Source organism: Lissotriton vulgaris, chromosome 3_1 (assembly GCF_964263255.1).
Source record: "Lissotriton vulgaris chromosome 3_1, aLisVul1.2, whole genome shotgun sequence".
NCBI classification, from domain to species: Eukaryota; Metazoa; Chordata; class Amphibia; order Caudata; family Salamandridae; genus Lissotriton; species Lissotriton vulgaris.
In genome coordinates, this window is record NC_141689.1 from 2,027,075,954 (window position 1) to 2,027,088,138 (window position 12,185).

The following is a 12,185-nucleotide window of genomic DNA, read 5'->3' on the forward strand; positions in this document are numbered from 1 at the left end:
ATCACATCGCATTTAGACTATGCCAACAGTCTTTATGCGGGCGCTCCTCTTTATCAAATTGAACGTTTGCAAATTGTGCAAAATGCTGCAGCGAGACTGATTGGCAATATTCCTTACCGCCACTCGGTTGCCTTTTACCGGAAAAAACTGCACTGGCTTCCCATCTCCCGCCGCATCCAGTTCAAAGCTTTGACCTTGGCCTTTCGTGCCCTCAATGGGTCGGGCCCTGGATACTTGAGAAAGAGACTTAAATTATCTCAGTCTGTTAGATCTCTGAGGTCGAACAGCCTACGCCTCCTGGTGGTATCCAGATTTCGACGTGCCAGGAGTGAGGGCAGAGCGTTCGGAGTAGTTACAGCTAAACTTTGGAACAGCCTCCCACTGGATCTTAGGTTCATTGATTCGGAACCTATGTTCCGAAGCAAACTAAAAACCTGGTTGTTCACCATGTCATAATCAGCTCATTTCTTTCTAGCTTGCAATCTGTAGCGCAGGGACACCCCCGATGGGGGTAGCTGTGCGCTTTATAAACTTCTTAAATAAATAAATAAATAAATAAATAAAATCTACATGGATTGCATAACATACATACTCTATTGTTAATTGTTTTTTTTATTTGTGTGTGTGCTGGGCATGGTCTATGTCTCACCAGACACATTGAAGTAACAACCTAACACTGAGCAGTTTGTGTATATTCTCATATAATTTAGTCACGCTGTGAGTGATGATCTCATTCTTTTCTACTGAAGAGACTGTGGTACCTCAGCCTGAGTCAGCATCCATGTATGTGCATAGGTTTGTGCATGCACAGCTCAGTGAATTTTAAATTATACTCCATAGTGAGATAGGAGGTAAATGGTTTTGGAGGTACATCACTGATGACTGTTTCTGTGAGCTTGTAATGGAAGGCCTGCTGGGATGTGTGGTCTGTGCAGTGGGTCCTCCTCCCAGCCAACCCTCCTGGGCCTATTGCTTCCTGCCAGTGAAGGTGAGTGTAGTGGCAAGATGGTTGACTGAGAACAATGGAGTTTGGAGTGGATGGCTTGCTGGGATGTGTGATCTTTTCTAACACTCCTTCCGCCCCCACCCCCACTTGACCAATAACTTCCTGTCAATAAGGGTATGTTTAGTAGCAAGATGGCTGACAGAGGGCAACGGGGTTTAGAGTGGATAGCCTGCTGGGATGGGTAGACACTGCAGTGAGCCCTCCCCCTAGACAGCCCACCTGGGTCTATTGATGCCTGCCAGTAAGAGTGAGTGTAGTAGCAAGTTGGCTGACAGAGGGGGATGGTGTTTGGAGTGGAAGGCCTGCTGGAATGTGTGGTCTTTTCTAGCAATCCTCCCCCTTCCCCCACTTTACCAATGACTTCTTGCCAGTGAGGGTGTGTGTAGTAGCAAGATGGTTGACAGAGGGGTGGAGTTTTGAGTGGAATGCCTGCTGGGATGAGTAGACACTGCAGCGAGTCTTCCTCCCAGCCAGCCCACCTGGTCTATAGATTACTGCCAGTGAGAGTGAGTGTAGTAGCAAGATGGTTGACAGAGGGGGATGAAGTTTGGAGTGGAAGGCCTGCTGGGATGTGTGGTCTTTTCTAACACATCTCTCCTCCCCCTCCTTGACCAATGACTTCCTGCAGCAAGGGTGTGTGTAGTAGCAAGATGGCGGAAAAAACAGAATGGAGTTTGGAGTGGAAGGCCTGCTGGGAAGTGTGGTCAATGCAGGGAGTTCTCCTCCTGGCCAGCCCACCTGGGCCTATTGCTTACTGCCACTTAGGGCGAGTGTAGTGGCAAGATGGTTGACTGAGAAGAATGGAGTTTGGAGTGGATGGCCTGCTGGGATGTGTGGTCTTTTCTAACACTCCTCCCGCCCCCTCACTTGACCAATACCTTCCTGTCAATAAGGGTGTGTGTAGTAGCAAGATGGCTGACAGAGGGGAATGGAGTTTAGAGTGGATGGTCTGCTGGGATGGGTAGACACTGCAGTGAGCCCTCCTCCCAGCCAGCCCACCTGGGTCTATTGATTCCTGCCAGTAAGAGTGAATGTAGTAGCAAGATGGCTGACAGAGGAGGATGGAGTTTGGAGTGGAAGCCCTGCTGGAATGTGTGATCTTTTCTAACAATCCTCCCCCTTACCCCACTTGACCAATGACTTCTTGCCAGTGAGGGTGTATGTAGTATCAAGATAGTTGAGAGAGGGGGTGGAGTTTTTAGTGGAATGCCGCTGGGATGAGTAGACACTGCAGCGAGTCTTCCTTCCAGCCAGCCCACTTGCGACTATTGATTCCTGCCAGTGAGAGTGAGTGAAGTAGCAAAATGGTTGACAGAGGGGGATAGAGTTTGGAGTGGAAGGCCTGCTGGGATGTGTGGTCTTTTCTAACACTCCTCCCTCTAGTTGACCAATGACTTCCTGCAGTATGGGTGTGTGTAGTATCAAGATGGCTGACTAAGGGGAATGGAGTTTGGTGTGGAAGGCCTACTGGGATGTGTGGTCAGTGCAGGGAGTTCTCCTCCTGGCCAGCCCACCTGGGCCTATTGCTCACTGCCACTTATGTTATATGCTGTTTTGTAACACGCACAACTACTACCGGAGTATCCTGGCACGGTAGACCGCTGGGGAACCCGTCCTGGCTTTCCCTGTGGGATGGTCCCTACCAGGCATCCCCGGCATTGATGGGGCCGTTGTGGAGATCAGGCAAGCTAATGCCCAGAGTTGCCGAGTGGGACCCCTGGTTAGAGTAGGCACTGAGGCGAGAATTATCGAGTCCGCTGACCCAGGTCCACGAACCTGCCGCGTCGGGAATTGAACCCTGGTCCCGGGCCGGCTCCTGCTTCCAGGTCTGCCGCCTCTAACCAGTGAGCCACACCACTCCACTTAGGGCGATTGTAGTAGCAAGATGGCTGTCAAAGTAGGATGTAATTTGGAGTGGAAGACCTGCTGGGTTGTGTGGTCTTTTCTAACAATCCTTCCCATCCCCCCATTTGACCAATGACTTACTGTCAGTGAGGGTGCATGTAGTAGCAATTCGGCTGACAGAGAGGGATGAAGTTTGGAGTGGAAGGCCTGCTGGGATGTGTGGTCTTTTCTAACACCCTTCCCCTTTCTGCCCACTTGACCAATGACTTCCTGTCAGTAACGGTGTGTGTAGTAGCAAGATGGCTGACAGAGGGGGGTGTAGCTTGTAGTGGAAGGCCTGCTGGGATGTGTGGTTCCTTCTAGCAATCCTCCCCCCATTTGACCAATGGCTTCCTGCCAGTGAGAGTGTATGTCTTTTCTAACACTCCTCTCCCTCCCCCTACCTGGCCAATGACTTCCTGTCAGTAAGGGTGAGAGTAGTAGCAAGATGGCTGACAGAGGGGAATTGAGTTTTGAGTGGAAGACCTGCTGGGATGCCTGGTTAGTGCAGTGAGTCCTCCTCCCAGCCAGCCCACCTGGGCCTATTGCTCACTACCAGTAAGGGGAAGTTGCTAGGAGAGACAGCTTACACAGGAGTCTGTTGTTGTTTGGTGGCGTCTGACTGGCTGATGGTAGGTGTAGTCTTTTCTTTTATGGAGATCTAATTATTTGATGAAGCAGTTTGCATTACATACCTGTGGTAGTTATCTGCAGTTTCTGTGATTTACACTTGCCATATGGCAAACAGGCTGCCATGAAACCGCAACTGCATCGGATGCATCATACTCGGCTCAGCAGTACAACCAAGGAATTAGCAGAGTAGGAATCCCTATAGTACAGCGTTTCCGACCGGCGTGGTCGCATCAGACTCGTTTCCGACCGGCGCAGTCGAGTTGGAGTCGTCTTCGACTCCATCATAAAACGGTGATCAGAAGGCTTGCGGTTGAGTCGGTCTGAATCTCACTGCGGCCGTGTTGGTCAGATGGTCATTCTAATCAACATCCTAATCAGGCCCAAAGTAGTAAACCAAGGATAACTAAACCTATCCTGTTTTGTAAACCTGGTCCAAGGATCATCTATTTTCAACATTTTTGGCGACAATTTAAAGAACCTACGCATGAAGGAAAGAGTCTGTGAAAGAAGGAACTAATGCCCAGATGCATCAACCATTTTTGGAATCGCAAACGGTGCGATTCCTTAAAATCGGCCGTTTGCGACTCCAAAAATGCTTGTTGATATGCATCATTAGATTTTGTCCAAAATCGCTAATTTTGCGAATTTCTAAAATGCAATTGCATTTAAGGAATCGCAATTTTGCGATTCCTTAAATGCAATGCATCATTGTTTAAAAATTTGCGAATTTCAAAATAGCAAGTGCAAATTACCACGAGTTTGAACCTCGTGGTAATTTGCAAAAATGTTTAATAATGCACAAAAATGCATTTTTTAAACTGTTAAGTTACAGACACACATGTCCTTAGGACATGTGTGTATGTAACTTATAGCTAAAAGTGCATTTCATGGGTGCAGGGGGGGGTCATTTGGACCCCCCTCTCCACCCTTGAAATGCTTTGTTGAATTGCGATTTGGAAATTGCGAATTCGCAATTCCCATTCATTCCTATGGGCATTTCAGCCCATAGGAAAGAATGGGAATTGCGAATTCGCAATTTCCAAATCGCATTTTTTTTGCGATTCGGTAAAAATTGCGATTTTTACCGAATTGCAAAGAAAATGCGAAAATAATGATGCATTTGCGAATCCTAATTTGCGATTCGGTAATTTTCGCAAATTAGGATTCGCAAAAAAGAAGTTTGATGCATCTGGGCATAAGGAACTTACAAAGGAAAAGAAATTGGAACTTGTCTTTAAAGGAGCCCACTGGAACTAAGGACCTTATTTAAAAAACATTGGAACTACTGTAATCTTAAGGAAAGGAAAGGAAACGCCCTGCTAAACCCCACCAGTGTCCTTTGTCATCGGGACAGCCTGCAGCCAAGGGCATTTTAACATGTATTGCTGGTTTTTGAGCAGCTACTGCGAACAGTGTTGCCATCTTGCTGCTTTGGAGTTGCTTTTGCCAAGTTCTTCTGTCTACCGTCGTGGGGCATGCTACTGATTTGATGTGGCAGCAGCAACTTGTGCTTGGGAATTGGCACCAGCTATATATATTGATAGAAACCGGCACTCATGTGAAGCCTTACATTTGAAAATAAGCATAAGCACTGGTTGGTAGGCAGCTCAGCGAGTTGTCTGAAGGTAATCAACTTTAAGTGGAGGATACCTACTGCATGCTGCACTTTCGTGTTATGTTTAACAAAGCTACGTTTTACACCCCTTTAATTCAAAAGCCAACAACTCTCACAGAGAACTGTCGTCTGAAATGGGCAGCGTTCTGCAGTGAATAAATTACTGTGCTGCACATCGTGACATCTTGCGGTGAGCAACTTTTATTAACTGTGCTTGTTTGGACTCAACTTTTATGTAACGTGTAACGTGTGCCCTTTGGCTCCCTTAACTGCGTGACTGTTATTAAGCACTCTGTGAAATTACCTTCATCAAGTTGCGGTGCAGTGCATCAACAGTTTGACTTGCCACCATTTGGGTGATGTGAGACATATTTTTTAAAAAACTCTTAACTCTAATGTCCGTTTTCACTTCGCGGTGAAGACTGTCTTTTAACTGGGTGTTGCCATTCAAAAAATGTTCACGAGTTATCTACAGCACACAATACTACCTGCCTTATTCCGGGGAATCTTCTATGACGTCCATTCCTCTCTTGGCCTGCTCTGGGACGTTTGGTGCACAAACGCACCAAGAGCCATCCTGCATCCATGTAAGCAGCGGGCTGCCATCTTGTGCTTGGAAGTGGCACATAGAGGGAGTGTTGTTACTCTGCGGTGGAGTTTACATTACCAACCACATTTTTACACCTTTTTCAACCACGTTTTTTGGGGGGGTTTGTCATGTACAATAAAGTTATGGGGAACATCATCTTCATGGAGCAGGAAGCTTTTGAAGTTACTCTCGTCTGCCTTGATTGTAGTTTGTGTCCTCATGAGAACAATTACAGGTACTGGTGCTTATAGACCTTCTCCATAATACAATTTTGGGCACAATTGTGGGGCAGCCATCCGGTTCTTCCTGGAGATTTGTGTTTCTGTTAAAGTCGAATATCAACAATTTTGCACCAGATTGCATGACATACTACATCGGAGTTTATTTTCTCACGCTATGCAAAGACACTAACTTGGATGAAGTTTCTGCGCCTCAGTTACATGCAGCTCTTGAAAAAGGTTTTTTTTCACTTTCTGTCAAGACCTCGGGTGAGAGATCGCTCACCGGAGTGAGAAAATTTCTATTTGATTATTTTATTGTTGCAGTACTATGTTTGTGGGGGTGGTTGTGGTGCGCTGAGTCTTGTTACTAGGCAGGTGTTATGTCCCCATTAAGTGTAGGTTGTGGGGCGGGTAGTGCTTTAGTATTGACTTCATAGAGAACTGTGTTCCTTCTTGTGGGGAGATTGTGGGGTTGTGTAGCTAAGTTAAATTTTAAATTTTGACAGGTCGTGGGAGCTAAGAGCCCCAGTTCAGTTTTTGGAACTTTTGAGAGCTAAGTGCCCCAGTTATGGAACATGGGGAGGTGCGATCCCCATTACGTGGACATTGTGGGAGCTAAGTGCCCCAGTACTGGATCATAGGGTGATGTTACCCTAATCTGTGGAGGTTGTGGGAGCTGCATACCCCAATTCAATTTTTAAGAGGTTTAGGGACCTAAGTGTCCCAGGGCTGGATCATAGGGAGATGTGTTCCCTATTACATGGAGGTTGTGGGAGCGGAGTCCCCCATTTTTTGGGTGTTTACCACATTTTTAAGTTTTAAGTGATATGCCAATTAGTGGCATTAATGTTAATTTAATTTTCCCCCAAGGGAGGGGGATGGGGCTAATCTCAAATGTTGTTATTTTTGAGAATGCAATGCCAATGTTTTCTTTTATAATGCATTGTATATTTTCATGTTTATGTTTCTTCTTCAGTTTTGTTGTTTCCCTAAGGAAGGGGGATGTGTTATAATTGACTTGTGCCTCTCTTTTCCCTGGCTGGGATTTCTCTGTTGCTCAGTTAGTGTGAGTGGTAGAATGCCTAGTGACATCATGGAATGTTTGCTGCCTGGCTTGTGTTTGGAGTGGCAGTTGATGGCAGGCAGGCTGAGCGACAGGGAGGTCGCTCCTGGTGGGGTTTACATTTATATCTATCTTATGCTGATGAACTTAACCCGGAACTAAGCTAAATAAACCTATCCTGTTTTATACACCTGGCCCAAGGATCACCTATTTACAACAATAACCCAAAAAGAAACCAGCTAAAAGTAATCTGAAGTCAACACGTAACTATAAAAAAATTCTTACGCAAGTAAAAACATTTCCCTAATAACAAGATCATTTAAAAAAAATGTATAGTCTGCAATTACAGAATAAACAAATAATTTTCTTGCAGCACTTTGAGGAGAATATTTTTTACCCTAATGCATTCTTAGAAAAGAATTGGTTTTTAAACATGTTTCCTCTCTCAATATACTCTCACTAAAACAGAACAACTGAAATTGAAACATCTTTAAAGAATGAGGAAAAGTCTCCAAAATAAGAGAAAAAACCTTCAAGAAACAGGCAATTACTATTCTAAATAAACAAAATTTAAGTAATCACTCTACGGAAACTATTCTACCACAAAATATTGACATTTGCCCCTCATTAGATTACAAACACTAATAAATAATATTTTTTGAATCCATAGGTGCTTGAAACCTTTTGAAAATATATTTTTTATTGCAGATGATTGGAAATAGGCACTCTGCCTATTTACTGTTATGCTGTGGAGACCGACTTCCAAAGTACAATGGCTACATTTATTGTAAAGAGAGATTATCTAAGCCCCGGAGTCCATGGAGGTGTGTTGAGTATTTCTCCTCCTGTTGCAAAGGTAGAGGGGTTACTCTTGGCGATATAGTTGAAAGAACCACAGAACATAACTCCTCTTCAACAGAGATTGAGGATAGAAAAAATGCACAGCAAAATAACACTAAAGCTGCCCTCTCCAATTAAACCCTGGGAATCGGTTTTGAGGGAGTTAGTCCAGAACATACCCATGCAAGTTGTAGGTAGTATGCTCACAATTCCTAATTTGAGAAGAATGGCACAATGAAAAAAGCACAGGTGACTAATCCCATAGGAGTAACACCACACACTTACTCAGATATTACCATTCCTTCTGAACTAACTGAGACCTACAACTATGAACCTTTCCTACTGTAAGACAAGGAAAACCCTCTCAAATGCATACTAGTTTCCAGTACCGTCGTTAACACATTACGCTTGAGAATGGGGTCATTTGGGTGATGGAAGGAATTTTTAAATCAACACCCCATTCATTCACCCAAACTTACTTTATTCATGTAAATATTAATAACAATACCGCCTCATGAATTTATAGCTTACTAACAAACATTCCTCAACACATAGTTCATTTTTATCAGTTATAAAAGCTAAAGCAATAAATGGTTTCTGGCTTAGAGTCATAACTTAATTGTCAAACATTAGTACGGGTGGGTCTCAACCTTGAGAGGACACTGTGTGAATGTGTTCTGATGTCTGTCACGGATAGCACATGATCACTACATGTTCTAGGTCCTTATTGGCTATGTGTTTCTGTGTCATGTAGCATCTGACTTTATGGTGCTTTTTGAAGCACACCTACCCCCTCGGGACATGTGTGCTTTATTGAGGGCAATCTCTCTTGACTATTGTGATGACAATATGCCTAATTGTGGGATTGATGAAGAGTTCCCTACCCATGTGTTTGCTGTCAGCTACGCACCCTCCCACCTGTGACCCATCAATCAGTAATCCAGGGGCTAGGTTGTAAGGCCTACCTGACTACATACTAACAATAGTTAATTATTGTCAAAAAACGCATATATATTCATATCAACAGCACCAATGTCCATATTAGCATTCCACCCTGTAGTTGATTCTTCAACTGCACTATCTAATTCAAGCATTTGTACTATTACTTTATTAGGTTCCTGCTGATCCTTTTGCTCGCTTTTGACTATGACAACCTTTCTAATTATTTGCATTCTACCTGACTTGAGGACTGTGTTTTTACAGCAGGTGATACCCCATTATATAGCCAATTATGTACCCCAGCAAGTCAACAGGAACACAGGAACACAGTAACAACTGGCAACATTGATTTGCACAAACCGGAGATCTATCGTGGGAGCAAGGAGAACCAATTCGAAAATCACTCCTGCTCAGGGGAAACTCTTTCTTCAAGCATGCGTTGCTGGATTATCCAGTGCTTGGGTGGCAAGTGTCAAAGTTCCATTGTCCATGTCATTCCCTGGTATGAAAGTACAGAATGCAGCACTGATCTTGGCACAGAACCCTCCCTCCATCGCAGTCATTAGGTCCAGCACATACAGATGCAACATTACCATGAGGTGGACAGCTCGCATTTCTTCCTTGATCTTCCTTGTCTGTAGGAAAAAGAATGGATTTGACCCCCTCCCCCCAAATCCTGGCCCTAGCTGTGCCTCTGTGAGTAGTCCAAAATCTTCTGGGATATCTTTGAACTGAGCCCAGCCAAAATAGTCTGCTGCTCACTTTTCGTGTGTATGGTGCAGCAAGGTGGTCCTTTTCTTTAACAGGTACTGGTACAACTCTATTAGTTCTTTGGGAATGACCAGGGTTGGGGGGGGGTGCATTGTCACCAGGAAGCATTGTCCCCCACAGCCGGGGAACCAGTTGAATGTAGGCGTGTTCACCGTACTGCTAGTAGAAATTCATACGTGTGGAGGTGCCCAATTTCATATCTGGAATGTGCAATATCACAAAGCAGTTGGCATTCAGGCCCATAAGAAGTGTTTCTTTTCTTCTGAAACATAAGGAATACAGGGTACGTTTCTGTATAATCAGTGGTTGACCTTTCCCGTCTGGCCAAGTGTATCCACCTACCTTGGTGTCCCAGATTTCCTGATATGGGTTAGCCATACTTTTTTTTAACACTCCCCCTTGCGACTCACTCCCTTTTTGATCCCGAGCTGGATGAAACAGGAACTCCATGTCGCGGATCACTTGTTGATGAAGAAGACCACCCCAGATACGCTAAGGGCCACCCTTGTTTCACAGATTGATGAAGGAGTGGACGTGTTTGTGCATTGAGGTGGCGGTTTTGCTACCTCCAAGAATCTCTTTTATGTTAAGTCTTATGGCTAAACAGTATCCTCTACTATCAAAGCAATCAATCAAACATCATTTATAAAGCACAACACTGTCATCCCTAGGGGTATCTGGGCACTGTGTCACCATTGAAGAGCCAGGTCTTGAGGCTTTTTCTGAAGTCTGCCAGCGAGGGGGCTGTACGTAGGTGGAGGGGAAGGTTGTTCCATGTCTTGACAACGATCTAGGAGAAAGAGCGGCCACTGCTGTGGCTGCATTGGATGTGGGGGGGATGTGAGGGTGAGTGAAGTGGAGAGCAGTTGTCTAGAGGGTTGGTGGAAGTTCGGTCAATGGTTGATCTAGGTAGGCCCTAGGTCATGGAAGGCTTTGTAGAAATGCATGAGGTTCTTAAACTGGCACCTCTTCTTGATGGGGAGCCAGTGGAGGTCTCCCAGGTAGGGGACAATGTGGGTTTGTTTAGGCAAGTCCAGGATGAATCTAGTGTAGGAAGCTGGCTCTGTATATTCTATACCGAAGTAAGGTATAGTGTGCACAGAGTCCAGGGGATTCCCAAAGGTAGGCAGAGGTAAAAGTACATAATAACGTACTATATGTGTGGTAGTGTGGGCAATCAGTAAGGCTTTATCAGAGGGTAGTGCCAACATTTATTGTACACACTCAGGAAAGAATGATGTCACACACTCAAAGACTGAATTTTAACCAATTGGGTTGTATTAAAAAAATATTTAGTTGTATTGTATTTCGAGAACCAGGCCAGGCCTGGTGCCAGTAAGTGAAATAATACTTTGCAGGAATAATGCAGTTGTATGTAATTGGTTTAGATACAGGTAGGTCAATTATTCAGAAACAGTTGGAATTACTTTTCAGTTACTTTTCTTACACAGCCCCGTATCTTTAGATAAAAGGCTGGTATATTCCCTATGAGAAAGGAAAGGAGGTAATGAGTTTTGCAATATTAGTACAGGTTTGCAGTATTACTCATGATACACACTTAGTCCTGGGAAAACAGAACTGGGTTTATGGGTCCGTGAGTAGGATTCGGTGAGATGGACACTCGAGTTACACCCTCAGTGGCACTGAGGCGGCCGGGTGTAGAGTGCAGGGATCACGCATTAGCCAACGGGCTAAGCATGGTTGTGGACTTGGGTACTGCAGCGAGCAGGCCACCAGGTTGGGAAAACAAAAGCTCCTGGGATCTGTGAGTAGGATTTGTTCAGATGGGCACTCGAGTCACACCGCCAGCGGCACTGAGGCAGCAGGGTGCAGAGTGCAGGGATCACATGTTAGCCAATGGGCTAAGCATGGTTGTGGACTTGGGCACTGCAGCAAGCAGGCCACCAGGTTGGCAAAACAAAAGCTCCTGGGGCCAGAGGAGCCTTCTAGGGCCCAATGGCCTACACAAGAACAACACCACCAGCGGTACAGGGATGGTCGGGTGTAGGATGCGGCCTAAGGCTGATACAGCAGATTTGGTTGAGGATCCTTCGGAGTCAGTCAGAGGTGAATTGGGTGTTTGGGAGTCATTGTCATGTGGCCACAAGCATTCAGAGACATAGACAGTTGGACGGTTGCGGTTGGTCTCTCTGGAACACTTCGGTTACCTTTGTTCAGGGTTGAGGGGACGTTCCAGTTATTGGCTGACGGTTTGGTTTAGGAGTTTGTAGTGGTTCAGGGGACACTGGGATCCAAGCTAAAATTGCCAGGGTGACCTTTTTAGAGTATTGGTTTACTCTGGTTCGATGCACCCGAAGCAGAGTAGTAGAAAATCTCACAGAATCAGATGGAGTCAGAGCCGGTTGGTTTTGAGCAAGTCCGGTGCTCACGGGAGACAAAGCCTTTTGGTTGGTGAAGGCAGTGCAGGTTCTCCGTGTTTTTGAGGGTTTCCTGCTGCAGGACACACTGAGGTTCTGCTGGAGGAGTCTGATCTTGGGACAGGCTGGTAGGGCTGTGGCCAAGTCAGTGGGTGTCCCCCTCTTCTTCTTTCGAATTGGCTGTTCAGTCCTTTATCTTTTTGTTTCTTCTTATTGCTCTGGTCTGAGGAGGCAAAGTTCAGGGTT